At 40.6% G+C, this 21,753-nt stretch overlaps 1 long non-coding RNA gene and 1 pseudogene across 1 annotated transcript in view; both read left to right on the top strand.

Moving 5' to 3' along the window:
• Positions 1-21,753, top strand: part of LOC113600469 (uncharacterized) — a 112,607-nt gene that overhangs the window by 44,892 nt on the left and 45,962 nt on the right. The window lies entirely within an intron of this gene.
• Positions 10,351-11,949, top strand: LOC106978185 (metalloendopeptidase OMA1, mitochondrial-like; annotated as a pseudogene).

Here is a 21,753-nt window from a genome sequence, read left to right on the forward strand (position 1 = left end):
ATACACGATTTAGTATTCAAAGGTACTTTCTCTTTCTCTCCTGTTTAAAAAGCAGAAAACTATCAAGAAAAACAGAGTCAGAAAGAACAAATGCCTTTAGGGAGAAAAACAGAATTTATGAAGTAGACTATACTACAGGTATTAGTGTATGGACAATACTCCTATTATTTTCAATCTTATTTAATCATATCTATCCTATGATGCAGGCATTATTATCCCCACATTTCACTTCCAAACCTTAATGTCACAGAGATCATACAATGGCATAGCTAGAATTGGAACCCGGGTTTTTACCACAGTTTCCCTGCCTGTTCTCATACAAAAACAAACGTCTTGCTATCCATGTCAGTGTTCTCGATCAGCTCTCTCTAGCCAGCTTTAAATACGTGTAATTACTGCCTCTAATGTAGCTATTTGAAAGTAGTTTTGAAGTTCAATGAATTAGATAATACATACTAAGTCATATATGTGTAGGTTTTCCAATATCTTTCTCAAATGTTTAGCCTGAAATAGAATCCTTGAAGAATAGTATTTTCATATTCCATTGCTGTTATAGTACAATAATTTCCATAAATATCCTTGGTCTGTGTTGTGCCTTTAATAGCTTAGGGATATGATACAGAGGATATAAATTATACATTGGACATAGTAACATTATAGAACACCCCAGATAACCTGTTGGATCAAACACAAGATTAAGTGTCAAGAAGCTTGAGTGAAATCTCTCTTGATATCTGATGCTTATTCTCTCCTCTATTTCTTTTCTTCTTTTCTTTTCTTTTCTTCTTTCTTTCTTTTCTCTCTCTCTCTCTCTCTCTCTCTCTCTCTCTCACCATTTAAGCCTTCTCTTCAGACAACTTCTTTACCATCTTGGCTGCTTCCATAGCTCCATCCCTTAGCATATCCACCAGTACCAGCACTATGAGTTCAACCTCGTTTCACCATGAGAAATCTTTCATTTCAATTACTCCAGAACATTTGCATTTCCATCTTGAGCCTGTCTTTCGAACAGTCCTTATTAACTGGAATAAAGATGAAGGCAACAAACATTATACCAGGCATTTAGGAAGATGCTAAATAAACTAAATAAATATGGGTATTGCCTGTTTCTATTGCCTTGAAAAGTTTATTTCACAGTCTCTTCTGTCACTGCATTATGAACTAAAGGAGAAAAGAGAAAACTAGTTGCATTTAGCACCTCCTTTCCTTTTGCTTCAGATTTCCCATGGATAGGAGGAGACACTGATTTTTTTTTTTTAGCTTATTTATTTATTTGGAGACAGAGAGCATGGGTAGGGGAGGGGCAGAGAGAGGGGGAGAGTGAGACTCCCAAGCGGGCTCCACACTGTCAGTGCAGAGCCCAATGCGCACCTCAAACTCACAAACAGTGAGATAATGACCTGAGCCAAAACCAAGAGTCGGACGCTTAACTGACTGAGCCACCCAGGTGCCCCAAGACACTGATGTTTTTGAACAAGATAGAGATAATTTTATAGACTAAGATCAGTAGTCCAGCTAACAGACTTAAAAGACGTGAATGAATTTATTAAGAATATGCTGAGTACAGAAGCCCTGTATATGCTTTATCTCTCATAGTACTTAACTATTCCCTTTGTTTCTATTATCTGAATTTAACAAATAAAGGAAAAGAGAACCAGAGACTCAGAGAAAAATCACCCAAGTGAGCACGTGGCAATGCCGAAATTCGGAATTACAAGTCTGACTCCTCAAACTCTTATTAGTAACATGACCTTTGGCATGCTGCTTTAAGCTTCAGATTTCTCAGCCGAAAAGAAAGGTGGGTGGCAGTCACTCAGTCCCTTCTCCAGTATTTACGGGGCTGTTATATGGTGAACACGTGCCCTGGATAAAATAGTTAAGCCAAACGTAAAAATGACCTGTAGCCTAATAGGATTATTAAGGTATGTTGGGATGACAAAAGATGAGGGATGGTCGGGGAAGGAAGACTTCCCTGAAAAACTTGATATGAGCTCACAACTGAAGGATAAGAGGAAGTTAACTAAATGGGCCCTGAGAAGATGGGCAGGATTCCCTTGGAAAGTTCTGACAGAGAAAATAGTGGGAGCAGATGCTGAAGGCAGGAGGGGAAGGGCTTTTTCAAGGGCCCGAGTGTTGTCAGTGGAGTTGGATGGAGCATAGGGACGCAGATTTCCATAACCAACTCCTCCTAACCAGTGTGGTTGTTCTGTGGTTTGAAGTCAAAGACTGACAAGGCCAGCCAGCGGGAAGTGCTTTGTAAATTAGAAATCACGATGTTAATGTGAAGATTGTGGGAGTTTTGCTGGTTTCCTATTTTAAAAGTTCTGTAACATTTCCCCCAAACCGTTCTTAAAGTCTTAGCGAAGAGTGCAGTGTTCTCATGGCATGAAATTGGGGTTTACAGAAGAGCTTCTGTTTCATCATTGACAGAGCTGGAGACAATTCTCAACAGAAGTTAGCCTGACTCCTGGGGCGAAAATGTGCTTCAGAGCATTAAATACACAGTCCCCTGGCTGTTTCTAAAGAAGCCACCCTCAGACTGACATCTGCATTCATAGTTTGATTAATCATAAGTGTGTGCTTCTTGGCTGAAGAGGGGAAGAACCTGAGAAACCCCGGCTGTCTCCCAGGACAGAGAATAGAGGAGGATTTTCCACAGTGGAAAGCAGGAGAGGGAAACCTGTCAGCTGGTGACTGATGGGTGGGAGTTGGGTGACCCCGTGGCAAAACATTACAAATTCTCATGTGGGAGTCCTGCCTACCTGCCTTCTGGGTTTGCTTCCTAAGGAGGACCAGACCACACCCTGTCTACATGGCAGGGGACGGGGGATGGGGACCCATCTCCTTCCGGATCAAAAACTGTCTTCTTTCACTCAGGACACCTGAGAACAATTGCCTGATAGATACAGGTACCGCAGAGGTGTGGCAAAGCTCTTAAGACTCCAGACTTGACGGCATGGGTGGTGTATAAGTCCACTGTCCCATACCACTTGAAATGTTGAATGTTGCTTAGAAAGATCGTTATCTCTTCATTAACTCAGCTCTCAAAGGCAGTGCTGGGCCAGGAGACATGTACCAGTGAGGGCTGTCACTCCCGCTCTGCCACTGTAGTTCAGTTGTCACCAGGCAAGCAATTTATCAAAGCCCCAGAACCTCAGGATCCAGACCTGTGAGATGTTCAGCTAGAAAATTCCCTTCGAACTATAAATATAAATTCCTTATTTAGATTGCTCAACTTTCAGTTTAAATGAAAATGAAACAAGGTACATACATGATACTAATGTAATAAGGAAGGTTACCCTTTTGTAATGAAAACAAAACAAAACAAAACAAAAAAAACAGATGAACAAAACACAAGTACTTCCTAGCAGAGACAGCCTGGCTTCTGAAGATGAGGGTGAGGGAAACAAAAACAAAGTCACAAAGTGAGGTTCTAGAACTCTGCCGCTGATAAACCATGTGCTCTTTCAATCTCTGGTTTTTGGCCTGGGATTGAGTATCCTCAGTTGGGAAGGAATATCGTACCATAAGGACAATATAAGGACAATAGTCCAGACATGTGTCTGTAGCATTTAATATTCTGTAATTATCATCTGTCATCTCAGTCCTTCACACACCATCTTTGTAATAAGGATGCACACGACCCATTAGGATTTCTCCCAGGTCACAGTGTCCCCTAGTGCTGATGTGGCACAAACATACCCTAATCTGGGGTCCAGTGCTGTGGCTCTCCGGTGAAAAGAGCCATATAGATGTAGAAGTCCTACTACCACAGGGCAAGAAGCTGTTTGATTTGCCCATAAGAAGTGAAGGTGAGGACATCAGGGAAGAACACAGTTAAGTCCAAGGGGGCACTGTAGTGAGGCTGACTCCTGGTGACGGTGGGTCCCTGTACAGCACCATAGCCCTCTGCCCCTCCTCCCCGACCAGACCTGCTTGGCACCCTACCTACCTGCATTCTATCTCCCTCCCTGGGTTCCCAACCCACCTTATCTATTTTAGCCTCTCTGCATTTTTCTCCTTACCACCTTATATTACTGCTACTTCCAAGCCCCTTGTTAGAAGGAGGTGATCAGAGAAAGGGGACCACAGTCACTGTGAGCAACATAGACAGAACCAGTGCTTAGTTCGTGGGCCACTAACCCTACTCAGTGCACAGATTTCCATTGAGCAGTGCTTGAGGGACATAAAAGGCTTTTATAAGATCACTGCTAGAATTAAGTTGCTGGAATTAGGGGTCATGCAATGTAATTTTTAAGGTTTCTTATATCACAAGGCCGTTGGAAAGACTTGATAATAATAGAGGGGTGCAGGAATTATAGACCTGTACCTATGAAGCTGGCAATTTCTTGTGTGTGCTATTTATGAGGTTAGACGATCTCCCTCCCTCCCTCCCTCCCTCCCTCCCTCCCTCCCTCCCTCCCTCCCTCCTTCCCTCCCTCCCTCCTTCCCTCCCTCCCTCTCTCCCTCCCTCCCTCCTTCCCTCCCTCCCTCTCTCCCTCCCTTCCTTCCTTCCTTCCTTCCTTCCTTCCTTCCTTCCTTCCTTCCAACAGCCCCATGTAGATCATATTCAATGTGTCAAATAAGGTTCTGGAGGTCTTAAGATGAAAGACATAGGCTTTGTTTTAGTGGAGTACAGACAAGCTAAGTATGCCTCACACGTGCCATTACTTCTTCTTTTCATGCTTCCAGCAGACCTCACAAGTCATTACCGCACACTTACCCTCAGAAGCCATCTCAGCAATAGTTTTTAGCATTGGCTTAAGTGGTAAACGCTTTTGTATAGTGTCACTGCAGAAACATTCATGACTGTATCACTGTGCTTCCACACTACATGTGAAGTCTACTTAATGCCCAGTTTCTGCTACACGAATGTACATACCAAGAAAGGATCAGTTTCCCTAGAGTCTTAGGCTCAGCATTCCTGGTGGCTTTCTGCCTCAAGTGCCCAGTTCCTGACATTCCCAGCACTCTTCAAATTGGGAAGTGTGCATATGGTTTCAGAGGTGTTGCAAGGATATTAAAGACAAGCTTTTTACTCCTTGTAGAAGGATTGCAATCCCTTTTCACTCCATCATGTCTCCGGTGAGAACTTACGGAGTGCTTACTCTGTGCCTCTGCTCTGCTAGATTGAAGACTTCAGAGCAATGAGAAACCATTTTTGATCACAGTTTAGTGGAGGAGGCAGGTATGAAAATAAATTCCAATCACAGGAAAGCAAGGATAGAGGGATATACAGAGCTCTGGGAGCATGCAGGGGAGAATAGGATTAATTCTGTCAGGGGGCATCATAAAATGTGTCAAAGGGAGGGACACATGCACTGGAATTTGAAGGGTGAGTGGAGTGCAATAGGCTGAGAAGATGAAAATGAGCTTTCTGAGGAAAGAAAGAACAAAGAAGGCGAATACACAGTGTTGGAAAAGCATCGTGCACAACAAGGTAGATAAGAAACTTTGGGTCGAGATTATGAACAGACTTGACTACCAGGTTCGTGGTACTATAAACATAAGAGCAAATATTACTGCTGGCTTGTTTATTCACCTTATTTCTAATTTGTGTATGTTCTAGGCTGACTAAATATCCACAAGCCAAGGAATGGTTGGTTTTTGCCACTAATTGAACCAGTTCATCAACATCAGACACCTTTTGTGACATTCCAGAAGGAAAAAGAAAGGAAGGGAAGGAGGGAGGAAGGAAGGAAGGAAGGGAGGCATGGAGGAAAGGAAAGGAAAGGAGGAGGGAAGGAAAAAGGAAGGAAGGAAGGAAGGAAGGAAGGAAGGAAGGAAGGAAGGAAGGAAGGAAGGAGGAAGGGAGGGAGGGAGGAGGAAAGGAAAGGGAGGAAGGAAGGAAGGAAGGGAGGGAGGGAGGAAAAAAGGGAAGAAGGAAGGGAGAGAAAATGAGAGGGAGAGAGATACAGATAAATCATAATTGAAAGGAAAGAAAGAAGAGGAGAAAGTAAAGGGGGAAATAAAAAGTAAGAAATCATTTGGGTCCACTGCCAACAAGAGTTAGGAAAGCTGATTTCTTAAGATAAACTGAAGTAAAACAAAATATGCTCCATATGTTGAAACTGTATACTTAGTTTGAGATAAACAAAAACATGTTTGGAGAATAGCTGCCATAATTAAAAAGAAATTAAAAGAAAGAAAGGAAAACCATCTGGGGATAGATACATATTTAAACACACACACACGTGCCTGCGCGCGAGTGCGCGCGCGCGCGCACGCGCACACACACACACACACACACACACACACACACACAGTGATTTCAAAACTTGAAGTTGTTTCTTTTTTATTTATTTAAGTAAACTCTTGTTGCAAAAGGGCATTGCAACAGCGTTGCCCAAAGCACCTCATGTTCCACGCTGGGGCTGTGCAGGACTCCTCAGCATTGTTCAGATGCCAAAAGGTCTTTCCAAATCTTGTCCTTTGCTTCTGTTTCTCCTCTGCTGTGGACGCCTACCCTCCCTTTTCCCTCCGGACCCGTCCGACTTACCCCTGAGCATCCAACTAAAATGTCACCTACTCCCACAGGTGTGCCACACACACAGCTGACTGGAAAGTGACTTGTTCACCTGTGAACTTTATGCGGCTGTATCAGTTTCCTGTGGCTGTTATAATGAAGTTCCACAAGCCGGGTGGCTTAAAGCAATAGTTTATTGTTTCACAGTCCTGGAAGCTAAAACTCTGAAATCAGGGAATGGAAATCAGGTTGAGTCCTTAGGTTTCTGAGGGGAGAATCTGTTCCATTTTCCCAGCTCCTAATAATGGCTGGCAATCTTTGGTGTTCTTTGGACTGTGGATGTGCCACTCCAGTCTCTCCTCCATGTCACATGGTGCTCTCCCTCCCCGTGTCTCTGTGTCTTCACGTGACCATCTTCTCATAAGGGCACATCATGTGAGATTAGAGCCCCACCCTATTCCAGCGTGACTCCATGTTAATTTAACGAGTCACATCAGCAACGATCTCATTTCCAAACAAATTCTGGAGCCCTGGGGACTGGGACTTCAACATATCTTTTCAGGGACACAACTCAACCCATAACAACATGCCTCCTTCATTGAAGGAGTCCGCTGCGTGCGTGTCCGTGTCTCCCATCCCCAGAGAAGTCGATGAGAAACTCCAGTTCAAAGACTACACATATACTTTTAACCTTGTATTTCCAAGACTGAGCATAATACATGTAGTAAATTCATAATTAACGTCTTCACACTGAATTAAATGTGGAAAGTTATGGACAGAGGGTTTCCGATGAAAGCTAAAAGGAGGTTAGGAGGCAGTTAGGTCTATACTTAAGGAGAAACACGGAGCACGGTGACCCTCTTGTCGTTACAGTTCCCAGACAGGGATTTCTTTCCCTACAGTGGGCGAGGTGGTAGAAAAGACCCCTTGCCTGGAACCATCTAATGTGATGAGCATCTGAGAACAAAAGACCCATATTTGAGTGTCATTCTGTCTAGATATACTGTCACTACTCCTCTATTTGCCTCAGTTTATCTTCAAAAGATGAGAGTCATACTAGAAGGGGAGTAATTTTAAAATTTAAAGAAGGCTAAGAACTCTTTTTTCGCCTGAAATCTTGCCCAAAGCCCGAATTTAAATAGCAGATCTATGTGAATCTGTCAAAGATCTGTGAAGGCAGTAAGCCCGCATTGCCCACTGGCCCAGACTTCCGCAAGGATTCTCCACAGGGTGTTCTGAAGAATTCTGGAAACATAGATTTAAAAGCACTTTACAAACGGAAGTGTAGGTTTGGGATGCAGTCATAGACATAGAGGGTTGTAGACTCATAGAAGGAGGAGGAAGAGGAAGAAGAGGAGGAGGACAGGGGGAGGGGGGAGGGGCAAGGAAGGAGAGTGAAGAAGGGATGAAAAACTTACTAGCAAATAAAAGATGCTAGGGAGGAGATGGCAAGGAGGGATCCGGACCTTAGACAAATCTTTCGGTGGCCGTAGAAAGGTATTTCAGAGTGGCATCCCAATTCTGTCTTTGCCATCATGTAGTCAGTTGTGCATTTGGCTGGCCATTTTTCCATATCATAACTACATGATCACAAAAGTAACAGTCTGACGGAGAGACAGAGAATGTGGAAGACTCTGTAAAAATTTCAACTAATACAGCCCAAGGGTTTGTCTTATGGAAGTTAGTAATATCTAAAAAACAACTTTATCATAATTAGTTTTGTGTATTTTGCTCCCGTAGTCATGAGTTGGTTGTATTTCCCAGGGCACACAATTTGTTGTAGGCTTCTGTTCCTCAGCGAATGTTGATCCTTCATTCTGACATGCCCATCTCTACCCTCACCCCCTATCCTTCCTTCCAAATGTAACTTAAACTTAGCATTCTCCAGGAAACCTCTGAACACCCAAGTCCAATGAACCTCACTCTCCTCCATGTACCTCTGTGCATTCTCTGTATCTTGCATGAGTTGTACTGTCGTGCTGAATTATAAGCTATTTATTCGACCGCTACTTGTTTTCCAATGACGAGTTCTTTTGGAGCAGTTTTATATCTGTACTCCCCAGTACATGTTCACTGTTCCTGGAACGTGAGAGGTATTATACATGTTTGCCGGATTAACTAATATATAGGTGAGTCTATTTCAAACTGCTTTGAAGTTTTCAGGTGATCTTGCAAAAGCATTAAGGTGAAAATAGGCATAATTTGAATGTCAGTATTCTATTTAATTTGTGTAAGAGAAATGAAATACTGCAGTCAAATCTCTGGTGGCGGCTTTATATTCTTGATTTAACACAGTCATGATGAGGAACACAGAAAATGGACATGGTTGCTTTTTTTTTTTTTTCAAACATCTTGGCAATTAGCCCAAGAGCCAAATGTTTTATTTTAATGGTATGTTTCTTCTCTCATACCACAACTAGTAAACATTTCAGATCACACATACACACAATGTTTGTTTGTATTTACTATAATTCCCTATGCAACTCCAGATGCTTGGACCATTTAGGCATCTAATACATGTTTGATGAATTAAGGAATAAATGAAGGAACACTTGAATAAAATGAGTTAAGATTCTGACATCCATTAGCAAGCTGTTACCAGTTTTCATCTGCCTGGTTTGAATGTAGGCCATCCATTTGGAGAGGGAGAATGGAAAAATGTGGCACAAACCACCAATCTGTTCAATGGTTTTGAATCAATGCTTAAAATATAATCACTTGCAAAACGTTTAGTACACCGGGAGGTAGAATAGTGGGTTCTGACTCCAGGTCTGTCCCAACATTGCCATTTGAGATTAACTTTTTGGCTAAGATTGAGCTTGATCCCTCCTACATTAATGTATTCTGACTTCACGATACACAGTCTGGAGTTTCTCTAGGTCCAATATGATTCCGATGTGATTATACGTGAGGCTGGATGTACAATATGTGTACATCCCAGACAGGCTTTTGCTTTGTTATCTTTGATAGGCAAGCATCATCTCAAAGTCTTAAAGAAATAAATGATTGTCTCTTTAATTTTCAGGGAAGTTTGCTGGGCGTAGGGAAATCATCCGCTGTGCTTCAAGCAGTGCCCCTCTGCTCCATACTTCTGTCCCACTCTGTATTCAAAAATCTGCAGTAAGTGGAGAGCTCATTCTTAGAAGAAAGCTTCATTCAGCATTATTTGAAAGTGGAGCATGCCTCTTGGGGTAGGAGTGGTAAAAAATCTCACTCAGTACCTCAAGTAGTGTATCGAATGTTTCTTACAACCATATTCCATACTCCCCAGAGAATTCTGGCAAATTAAGCATTCGCCACCTTCTTACACCCCCCCACTCACTTCCTAAATTATTTCCCTGATCCGTGTCAGGGTGACATGCCATGTCTGATCATACATTTATGCAGCGGCTTATAACTCACAGCGCTTTCATCTACGTTATTTTAAGAGAACCACACAAGTCTCAGGAGGGCTTGTTGGATTAATTTCTGCTCATTCTTCAGACAGGGAAATTGAGGCTCAGAATGTTCAAGAGATATGAAAGGATAGATAATGAAAGTGAACTGCATTGTGCCTTGAACTTTTTGATCTCTGGATCAAGGCTAATTGATTTCACCAGGGTGTTCTAGTGGGCATTTAAGAAACAGTTTTGCTGGCTCGTGTATTCTCTCCTTCAGCATACTTACAGAGCATCTATTATTTGCAGGTATTGTCCCTGGTGTTGATGTTCTAATAGTAACAAGTCATAATCCTTTCTCTCATTGAGTTTATAGTTGGGAAGAAAAAGGATATAGGCAATTGCAATACCTGCTAACTCAGAAAAGCAAGCAAAGAAACACATTCACTAATTGGAAGGAGTCATCTAATCATCTTTAATTTGCCACGACTAGATAATCGAGCAAAGATGACTTTCACCTATGGCCTGCAGTCCGCTACTGAATTGCATTTTTTCCTGATATAGTTCACTGACCAACTGGAGAAAATGTAACACAGTAGCTGTACATAACCTCACTGGACTATCATCAAATACAAATTAACCACATAGTAAATAAGTGTCAGGGCCTGGAAGCAAATCAGTGTGACAGATTCGCTTTTCTGCCTGGAAACTTGGATTTTTATAGGGCTTTCAATAACAAAAGAACAGGATGCCTCTGGAGTACCAAAAGTAAGGACATTTGGATGTTTACCCAAAAACACACAACATGGAATGACTCTTGTTCCAGGCAGCTACTGCTCAAAGAAGTTTCAGTCATTCCTGCTCATCAGTGTTGAGTCCTCTAGGGGTTCTCTCTTAAGAGACATTAGGAGTTTCTACACTTCTTTACCGTTTCAATGGCACTGGTTCCTCTCCTGTTGATAATTCTTAAACCAGTGCAGAAACTACTTGGAGATCATTGTAAACATGCTGGGGCGTATGGAAATGGTGGTAAGCGCTCCCTCCTAAGGAGAAAGAACTATTTAATGAAAGTGTAAGGAAGGGGGAAAAATGAAAGTTATTCTTTGGGTTGACTAGTTTTGGATTGCTATTTGTAGTGTTTTCTTTTACTCCCCTGGAAGTGAGTCCAACATAGGAAAGGGCAAGCTATTATTTTTGAGAAAAGAACATTTCAGACTTTTATCAGAACTGGAATACGAAGCATGGATGGAAGAACTTTTAAATGATATGCAAACCGAGAAAGATATCCAATGGCAGACTGTTAAAAAGAAGTGGTTTATTATGTAATTGACCATAATAAAGATACCCCAGGGTCTCTGAGATCTATTGGATTATTCAACTGGTTGATTTCTCGGATATAAATGCCTTTGTGATTCCAATTTTAGTATATGTGCTGCGAAGTGAGCATTGCCTTTGTGATTCCAAATGGACGAGTGTTTAACTTCATTGGGCTTTTGAATAGTGTAACTGACATTCATCAACTTGCTTTTCTTCTGGGCCCTGAGATAGCCACGCAGTACTTGGACATGCTGTAGAAAAGCCTAGTTTGGTTGATTTACTGGATTTAAGTATGATTTTTCTCACAATGATTTGGGCCATTTGTTCTTGAGATAGTTTGGCACATTGGGGACAGTAGTGACAGTCTAAATTTCTTGAGTGTATGCTTGATAGACCATACAGCAGACCACCAGAGGCTGAAGCTGACAAGATTGGATTCTAGCTTGCTGCAGAGGCCTATGTGGGCATCAGAGCCATGTTAGTGTTTGGGCAGGGGATGGAATTTGCAGATAGATTTCAGGGTAGTCCCAAGTGGCCAGAATGGTTATCCACACGCTCTTCTCGTAGGTATGGAGCTGATCACTTGGATAGACTCATATCACAGGCTCTCAAAATTAGAGAGATCTGTAATTGCCCATTACATTCTGGACGGGGCTCAATTACTATTTGAACTCAGCATGAACCATTTTCTTGGAAAATCAGAGAAAGAAGACCTAAATATTACCATTAAGAAACAGAAAATGGATACTCTTCCCATTCAAAAATAGGAGCAAGGGTGCCTCGGTGGCTCAGTCATTTGAGCCTCTGACTTTGGCTCAGGTCGTGTTCTCATGGTTCATGAGTTCGAGCCCCCCCCCGGTTGGCTCTGTGCTGACAGCCTGGAGCCTGGAGCCTGCTTCGGATTCTGTCTCTCTCTCTCTGCCCTTCCCCACCGCCTTTCAAAAATAAACATTAAAAATTAAAAAAAAATAATAATAAGAGCAAATACTGTTAACATATTTAGTTGAGAAAATAACTGGAAATTGAATTAAAATTTTTCAGATGAAGGAAATATAAGGAGTGCAGCAATCTATCATTTTTATATTACTTTTTAAAAAAAAAAGATGTTTGAAATGAAAGCCAAAATGGATATTTGGGGGTCAAATCATGTATATTACCATTATCTAAATTCTGGTAGGTATTTCTGCTTCATGTTACATCAGCTATTTTAGTTCCTTTTAAAATATCTTCAATGAGGAAAATATCACAGAATACATTCATATTATGCATTTTTTTAAAAATCATTCTTGCATCTCTACTGTGTGCGAGTGATTTTACTAAGTCTGTGGGGAAAAGTGAACCAGAAAGCCACCCATTCTTGCAGAAATCCTGTTTCTCAGTGGCTGTGAAAAATCAAACAGCTCGGCACTTAGCCTCCGTGGGGAGTATGCCATATGCGTGGCGCACAAATGGAATTAAAGTGAAGATGCCTTGGGGTACTGGCTTGATACTGAAGAAAACATTTATGATCAAGTCTTTTAATCAATTATCAGACCACCTCGTTGAAACCATACTACTTCCAGACACCATATTTATCATTTAATTGGAGTTCGTAACAGAACCTGTTTTTCCTTATGTCTTTTGTTTGCCAATTCTTCCTGCATTACTTTTCAATGGATGGTAGCTGTTCTCTCTCAAATGCTGTGCCCAGAAGGGGAAACATCATTCCTACATCTTTTCTTTATACATACACACACACACACACACACACACACACACACACACACACATAATATATATATTATATATATGCATTATATATATACATATATATAATATATAATTAATATATATGTGTGTTATATATATAAATGTGTGTGTTTTTTCTATGTGCAGGAGAAACGTGTTTATTTTAGAAATTCTAGATAATATAGCTAAATTGAAAGTGAGACTTGGTACCTAAAAAGTCTTCCACAGTAACTGGTCTGTTATCCGGTCTATGATTAAAGGGACCTCAGCTTTACAGGAAGTTAAATAGTCTCCTTCTTTCAGGACAGAAGCATAGACAAGCTAGGGGATCTCAGAATTTAAACAAACAAAAACAGGTATCTCTGCAGTGATAGGAAGGCCAGACCAAACCTGGAGAAGTAAACAATATTTATTGGTTCTTGCTATCTTCAAGCAAGCTAATAAAGGCAATTTGATATTTCTGGCACACAAAAGTCGAAATTATAACCCCTGAGGATATACAAAATCTCCATTTAAAGGCTTTTTTTTTCTTTTGTCTTAATATCATTTCAGACTATCTTACTAACCACACATTAGAAAGTTCTTTGTGTGTTAATCAGCCGCTCTTACTGTGTTCATGTAAACAAAACAGGCAAATAAAACACCAAATGAATCACACTGATTCAGAAGATTGTTACCTTAATGAATGCTGTCAAATCCTTGCCTGAAGGCAAGAACTTGAACAAAGTGAAACTAATACCTTGCCCTGCCCTCATTAGGAGTCAGGATAACCTTATATACCGTGTCTTGGAGTGAGAGGGAAACACTTAACACAAAAAAAGGAAACAAAATAAGCACATAGAAAAGTATGACTGTGTCAATCACTAGTCCTCAAATAAATACAACCTTAGCCTTTGCCTATAAATTTCGACTTCCCTAATGAAAACAACTTTCTCCTTGCAGATAGGAAAATTATGCGATTTTTTCTCCATAAGAATATAATCCTTGCAATCCGTCTAAGATCTTTTTTCCTTTAAATTTTATTTGTATGAAAGTGCCTGTCATCCCAAATGTTGCAATCACAAAATTGGAACCAGTATTTAAAAGTGGAAAAGCATTAAAATATTATGGACCAAAAAAAAAAAAAAAAAAAAAAAAAAAAGTGTCTGACAATCCTGTGACCCCAAGGCATTTATTCATTTGGCATATGTTCATTGAGCACCTTCTGTGTACCAGGCACTAGGGATGATCTGTGAACAAAAATAAAGTGACCAAACCAGGAAGCAGTCTAAAGGGATAAAGATAAAACATGGTGACATTTCAAAACAGAAGGTTAGGAAACATCTCAGATAAAGTAACATCTAACCAGAGATGTAAATAAAATGAGAAAGTTAGACAAGCGAAAATGTGGGGAGATTTCAAGTATAGCGAAGTGAACATCTAAATCCCTAAGGACTTTGCCATGTTAAGGGAACAGCGTGGCCAGACCAGAGTAAGCTCATATTGGCCTAACTTGAGGTCAGACAAGCAGGAGGGGCCAGAGCTTTGCAGGTCATTTTAGATTTTAGATTTTCTTTCTTTCTTTTAATGTTTATTATTTATTTTTGAGAGAGATAGGTACGAGGTGGTGGGGAGCAGAGAGAGAGGAAGACACAGAACCCGAAGCAAGCCATAGGCTCCGAGCTGATAGCAACAGAGCCCGGCATGGGGCTCGAACCCATGAACTGTGAGATCATAACCTGAGCCGAAGTTGAACGCTTAACCGACTGAGCCACCCAGGCACCCCAGATTTTAGATTTTCTTTAACTGTAACAGGAAGCCATTGGTACTCAACAAATAACTGTAATTTATTGAAGCAAAAATGTCTCAGGGCAAAAAAAAAGGCTCAGTGTCTTTTTAGTCAAGGAATATGGAGACAGGATCTTCCGGACCCACTTTAACTAGGAAGGAGAATTTTAAAAATTTTGGAAGCTAATGTAAATTCTCCCTTCCATTTTCTAATCTAAAAATAGTATAAAATACCTAAGTCTTTAGGTGGGCCACACACCTGGGCTCCTGAGTTTGACCACGATTGTTTTGAAGAAGATTGTCAAAAACCTCATTGAAAGGAAGTTCTCAGACTCTGGGCTCTTCTGGAAGGGAAGAGTTTATTCTACTTGTTTCTAATTCACTAAATATTTTAGTACTTCAACAACCAACAGATCTTTGGGTGGATCTGGTAGAAGGATATCAAGTCAGAAGAATTTGTGGACTGGGGATGTAGAGTATATAAATAACACTGTTATTTTCTCCACCTCTCCCCCAAGAGACTAGTTCGTTCCAGGAGCTGAGGGGAACATCTCGTATCTCGGGTTACCATGCAGAACTGAGCCCTAATGGAGCCATTCCTAAGTAATGGAGAAGGCTGGTATGGAGAGGATAATGTGAGAATAGCATTAAGAGAGTAGGAAAGAAGGCTGGGCAGAAAGTTGGTGCCCTCCTTTTATCACCTCAGGTTTACTGCTAACCACAGAAAGCTTCTTCTCACTACAAGCCCCTATGACTCCGACCAAGGGCTTCTTTGGATGGCGGCACAATACTTAGCGCGTGCAGAAAACAAGCCGGAGTTAGTGCTTTCCTCCAATGATGACAGAGGAATTGGGCAATGAATGTCCCGGCTTGCTCAGGCCCTGGGAAACTCTGAAGTATATTCTACATGCTCTTCCAAAGTGTCCTCACAGGATTCCAGTTGTCCACAGCGATAAATGGCTACATACCTCACCTTTCTGTGCGCCACCCCCCCTTCCGCGTTTACTCCCATCTTCCCTTAAATGACTTTCCTGAGATCTCTTGTCCAGTAAACCATGTGCACCACTATCCTTGCCTCAGAATCTTCTTTGGTGGAACTCAAGATGGAAAGTTATCCCTCTCCTCACTGCCAAGCTAAAAGCCATACTTTAAGGCTCCACTTATACGGCTTTTCGAGGCAAGCCTAGAATGTCACTATTTTTTTTTTTTTTTTTTTTGCCTCTGCAACCTCTATTCCGTCTGCCTTGATTTTCCTTCCCCATTTTCATCCAACCACAAGCATCATCTTTTAGATTCCAACCCAAGCGTGGTTGGTGCCATAGCTCAGGGGTTAGAGCACTGGTCTTTTAGATTCCAGCCCAAGCATCACCTGCTCCATTAAACTTTCTCTGCGCCTTCCTGGGCAGTGTCACTGCCTCCCTCTTTCTCCTTGCTTTCTAGGCCTAATTTATTCAAAAGAGAAAACACATGCACATATGCATACAAACAAAGCCAAGTGATGAATAGAGTTATGAAAAAGGCATAAATGACATAATTGAAAAGTGTTCTTTTGTCTATCATCACTCCAGGAAAATACTTGTTTCTTCTGACTATGTAGAGAAGCAAAGAAAAGTGGATACCTACCTTTTTCTCTGTGCTCTCTCTTTTATCCTATGTTTCCCCAGTATTTTCTGAAATCTTTATTTCTGGTACTAGTCACATTTTTAACACATCTTTGACTAAATTTCATGAATGCTTTGCAAATTCCTCTTGATAGACGACACATCGCAAAGACCAAAGGCATATGTATAAGCACCAACAGGAAATGAAGGAAAATAATGTTAATGGAGGATGTTGAGGATCAACATGATTATTTGTAGTTTTTCCTTGGGAGGCCATGTTTAGCATGAGCTGAGAGCAATGAATAGATTCAGGATTAGGGCCTTGTTTCTAATTTTTTATCAGGACATATATTGGTTAGTGAGGAAAAATAAGTATACACATCTTTAGGACGTGGGCAAAACTATAATACTGGTGTTATTAAAGATGCCATAATAATTATTTGTATAAACAGATTTGTATATTTAATAATAGCATCCATCCACGCCACTTTTGGGTCTTAAATGAGCCACCATGGAGAGGCCACCTTCCATTCATTAGCCTGGTCTTTATGATATTACTCCAGTTTTCATTTATTTATATCATTCCAGGTTATAAGAATTATGCATGAACGCTATTCTTAAATCTTAGAGCTATATTTAGAAGATTTCATCAGTGTAATGACATGGTCTGCTAATGCCTTAATTTCACCATAAAGCTCACCCGCTAAAGCTAGTGAATCTGGGAGAAATTGGGAGAATGATGCCTGTGAATTCCATAAAGCACAAGCTTTCAACACTTATATACAAAGGTTAACTACAGGTTCATGGGTGACGGAGAGGTGGGGCAGCCTTCCTCTGTGTTCCCAGGGTCATGGTCAGTTTGGGCTGCTTATCTATCCTCTCTGTGTCAGCAGGGTGGCTTTGTGACAAGGCTGAAATGGTCAGCAGATCAGTCCTCACTCACTTCCCTGGTGATGTACTCAAGGTGTTCTAACAGCGTTCAGCTTAGCTCCTCCATGGGCCGCGCAAGCTTAGGCTGGGCAGGAGACAGTGAAGGGAAGAAATAAAGTGACCAGCTTTCTTTTTCTGCGACACTGAGTTGTCCTTCCTGCTGGAGAAGAAACAGGTTTTTCCTATACTAAAAAAATCCAATATACAAATAGCTAAGTATTCAGAGGACTTGAGACTGATTTGTTTTATCAAATGATTCATAGAAGTTTCCCATTAAATAACCAGTTGAGAAATAGCCAAATTAGTTTATTAGATGCTTATAAGTAAGGCTGGGGGTAATTCGTAAGCTTTCTCTACATATCAAAAGTGGAGGTATGGGGCACCTGGGTGTCTCAGTCGGTTGAGTGTCTGACTCTTGATTTTGGCTCAAGTCATGATCTCGTGGTTTGTGGGATTGAGCCCCACATCGGGCTCTGCACTGACAACGTGGAGCCTGCTTGGGGTTCTCTCTCTCCCTCTCTGCCCCTCCCCCACTCATGCTCACTCTCTCTCAAAATAAATAAACATTTTTTAAAAGTGAAGGTAAATAATGAAACATGACTAGATCCTATAGGCCTATTTAATAATCAGCTTAATATTCAACATAATAGTCATAAACTAGATATTCTAGAATGTGACCTTTCTTAGCATATATATAACCTGGGAAAAGCATCACCAGTGTCCAGTGTTTGTGATTCTGTGTAACTTTAAACACTCATTTAGAATAACATTACAACATTTTTTTCTTCTTCTTTTTCCTGTTCTCATGACTGATTTATCCTTTAGGAGAACTGTCAATCAGAGAATTTCAAATCCCATTTTTCCATTTCTGAAATAGTATTTGTAAACTGTTTCTCTGCTACGATGCCTATGATGGCTATTGGTCACCTGCCATGAATTTTTCTTCTAACTCCCGCATGCTGTCTTTTTGACATACAGGGCCCCCCCCCCCTGCCCTATCCCTTACTGGACACACAACCTCAAATCCAGGCTCCCTGAGGCGTTGACCCTAATGGGACTTGGCATTTGAGAGCAAAGTGTTCTTATTTTAAGGAACAGCAGCCTGGGGGCCACAAACGTGGATCCACATTCTCTTTGTCTCAGATATCTTCACCCAGGAAAGGTATACATACTCCCTGGTCTTTAAAATAGTTGCTCAAATGTTACCATAATCTTAAGACTCTTTGTGACCACATTACCTAAAATATCTTTACCTCGTCCTCCCTATCTTACTCTTTTTCATCTTTCAGTACATTATACATCTACTTGATTCTTTTGTGTATCTTTCTTTCACCCCCACCCAAAGGTAACTTTCACAAGAACAGACAGTCTTGTCTATTCGTTGCTGTTTACCTGGCACCAGAAGAGGGTGTAGCTCATAATAGGCACTCAACACATGTGGAATGTAAATGGGTGAAAATTGCCATTATTACTGTTTTATACATGGAAAAAAATAGCAGTGGGGCTTGGAAAGGACAAATCATTTGTCAGAGGTACGTCTAGTATAGGGTGGAGCGGTTCTGAGGCCCCAGTCTGTCTGACCCCAGGCAGGGCCTTGGTCACCACACTGTTGTTTTACAAGTGCTTTGCTGACCTGCATCTTTCCACTTGCTCGGTGAACATTTTGTTTGTTTTCTAAGAAGAGCCGTTCTTTGGGCTTTTGGTTCCATATCTCTTCTTTATTAGTGGCCTAATTGACAAAGCCAGCTGTGTCCTAGGTTTATATGTTATGAAAAAATTGTTAGTTTTTGTTGGTTTGTTTTAACGTTGGGTTCACAAAGTGCAAAACAAGCGAGCCAAATATACTTTGCATTATTTTGGAAACCCCTGCGTGATCCATATGGAAAGTAAATACAAATGTTCTGGTTATTTTACATGGGGTTTCAATAATATTTGATGACTAGAGAGTCCATAGGGCATTTTCAAAAATCAGTAATGGGAAGTTGGGCTGAGTTAAGAGAGAAACAGTTGCAGCCCCTCCCCCCCCCCCCCGCCATGCTCAATCACTACAAGCTGTGTAAGAAAGCTCGTATAATTGATTCAAGAATATGGCAACTCATTTCATAAATATCATAAAAATCACAAATATTTAAAAATAAGAGTTCCCAAAGTTCTAAATCTGTGGCACAAACCACTATTCCACCTAACCCTGCAGGGGAGTTGTTTTGCTTGGAGGACAGTTATCCACTAAAAATAAGCCCATTTCTTCTTGCTCACATCTCTGAAGCTTCTCATGCGCTAGTCCCAACCTGGACTGACAAAATGCCAACCACTTGAGGGGAGTCTGGGTGGCTCAATCAGTTAAGCATCCGACTTCAGCTCAGGTGATGATCTCACGGTTCATGGGTTCGAGCCCTGCATCCGGCTCTGTGCCCACAGCTGCCCACAGCTCAGAGCCTGGAGCCTGCTTCAGATTCTGTGTCTCCCTGTCTCTCTGCCCCTCCCCTACTCATGCTCTGTCTCTCTCTCTCTCTCTCTCTCTCTCTCTCTGTCTCTCTATCTCTCTCTGTGTGTCTCTCTCAAAAATAAATAAAAACATTAAAAAAAAATTCAACCACTTGAGGTGGAGAGGTTCTTTCTCTACCGTTACTACCTCCCTTTCTGGAGTCAATGAGTCCACCTCCCACACATCTTTGAAACCACAAGATTCGTCTCCTATCCTATGGCAACAAAAGGGCCCTATGAAGACCCAGGTACTTTGATGAAGAATTTTTTCTGTTTATTTCATTTCAAAGCATAGTACACACTGACTGATGTTCTTCCTTTTGTAGTTCTAGATCATCAGTGTCTCTGAGTAACTGAAAGGTTATTAGTTTGGAAATTAAAAATTAAGAATTCAGGGGTGCCTGGATGGCTCAGTGGGTTAAGCATCTGACTTCGGCTCAGGTGATGATCTTGTGATGATCTCGGGGTTCATGAGTTCAAGCCCCGCGTCGGGCTCTGTGCTGACAGCTCAGAGCCTGGAGCCTTCTTCCAATCCTGTGTCTCCCTCTCTCTCTGCCCCTCTCTCGCTTGTACTCTGTCTCTCTCTCTCAAAAATAAATAAACAAACAAATAAATAAATAAATAAAACATTTAAAAAAATTAAGAATTCAAACTGGAACATGTTGACATGCTCATAGTAATATATGACAAACTACAAAGCTCAAAGTTTTAGTGGATAGATGTTTGATCCATCTAAACATAAATATAAACTTTGAAAACTACCTCAGGAATCACTTCCTCCAAGAAACTAAAATAAGATTTGTGTGCAGTGTGTATGTATGTGGTTTCAAAGTTTGAAATATCTGGGATCTTAATTTATGAGTAGCTTAGCTATTGCCATGTTTAGCTGGCATAGGGGAAAGAGAGGAGGAAGAAATATAAAACAGACATGTTTGAATCACACTTCTTTCATGCATAAGCTCTAAAATGGAGATTGATAATAATTACCCTAAAGGATTATTGTAACTGCTTTGTGAATAATCATAGGTTTTTTTTCTGGAGTATAGAAAATAAAGCTATGAGATACTGTTTAAAAACACAGGAGTTGAAATTGCCAAGATTTAGGATGAAGAGTAATGCTGTGACATTTTTTTTTCTGAAAATGAAAATTATTTAAATATATAACTGCAGTTAATGTGAAGTCTATTAGAAAACTCAATCACTGCATATTTTATGGGTAAGGAAAAATGTTGCCCATATACAGTTTGTATCAAAAATCTGTGGTATTGCTAAATAATTGCATCACAGATAAATTACCTAGTACATTTGGCTATATGATGCACTGTCTTCCTAAAATATTTTACCTTTTTCCATTTTACATTCATAGTTACTAGTACTGATACTTATGGGAAAATGTTCTACCTATCAATGAAGTGGTTCTAATCTGTGAGATTGAACAAAGGAAGTAGGACGTTCTTGACCTATGTAAACCACAAATGATATATTCAATTTCGGATAACAGAGTGGCTATAACCAAGTGTTGCTATAATCTGGGGCAAATTTCCAAGGGAGTTAGATATATGGTAAAGCTCATATAATTATATGTATAAATATGTTGCATATATATATAATTATAGATAGATAGATAGATAGATAGATATCCTACCTTCTCTGTGGAAAGATGAAGGGCAGATTACTTTAACTGCTCTTTATTAAACTGTTACACAGCATCTATTAAGTAGAATAAAAGAGATCAGTGGGATTACTATGAAGTTACAGGGATCCTTGAAAATGTATAGTGAGGCTCACGTATAATGTGTATTGTGCTTTAAAAATTCTATTTTTAAAAAATATGATCAAGAAAGAGAGTGGAAACATTGAAATCTTAGATTTTTTTCCCCCCTGATTGAGGTTGTTTTTAAATCCATGACCAACAAGTTACTGTGAGCTTCCCACTGTGGTTATTTGTGAATAACCTTTACAGTTAACTCTTACAGATTGACAAAGTTTAGGCAACTGGGACACATGATCCAGCTCTTCTGGCTTTATCTTACATTTGGATCTGTTCACCTTTTCAAAGTCACTCATTATGAGATTGACAAAG

Source organism: Acinonyx jubatus, chromosome F2 (genome assembly GCF_027475565.1).
Source record: "Acinonyx jubatus isolate Ajub_Pintada_27869175 chromosome F2, VMU_Ajub_asm_v1.0, whole genome shotgun sequence".
NCBI classification, from domain to species: Eukaryota; Metazoa; Chordata; class Mammalia; order Carnivora; family Felidae; genus Acinonyx; species Acinonyx jubatus.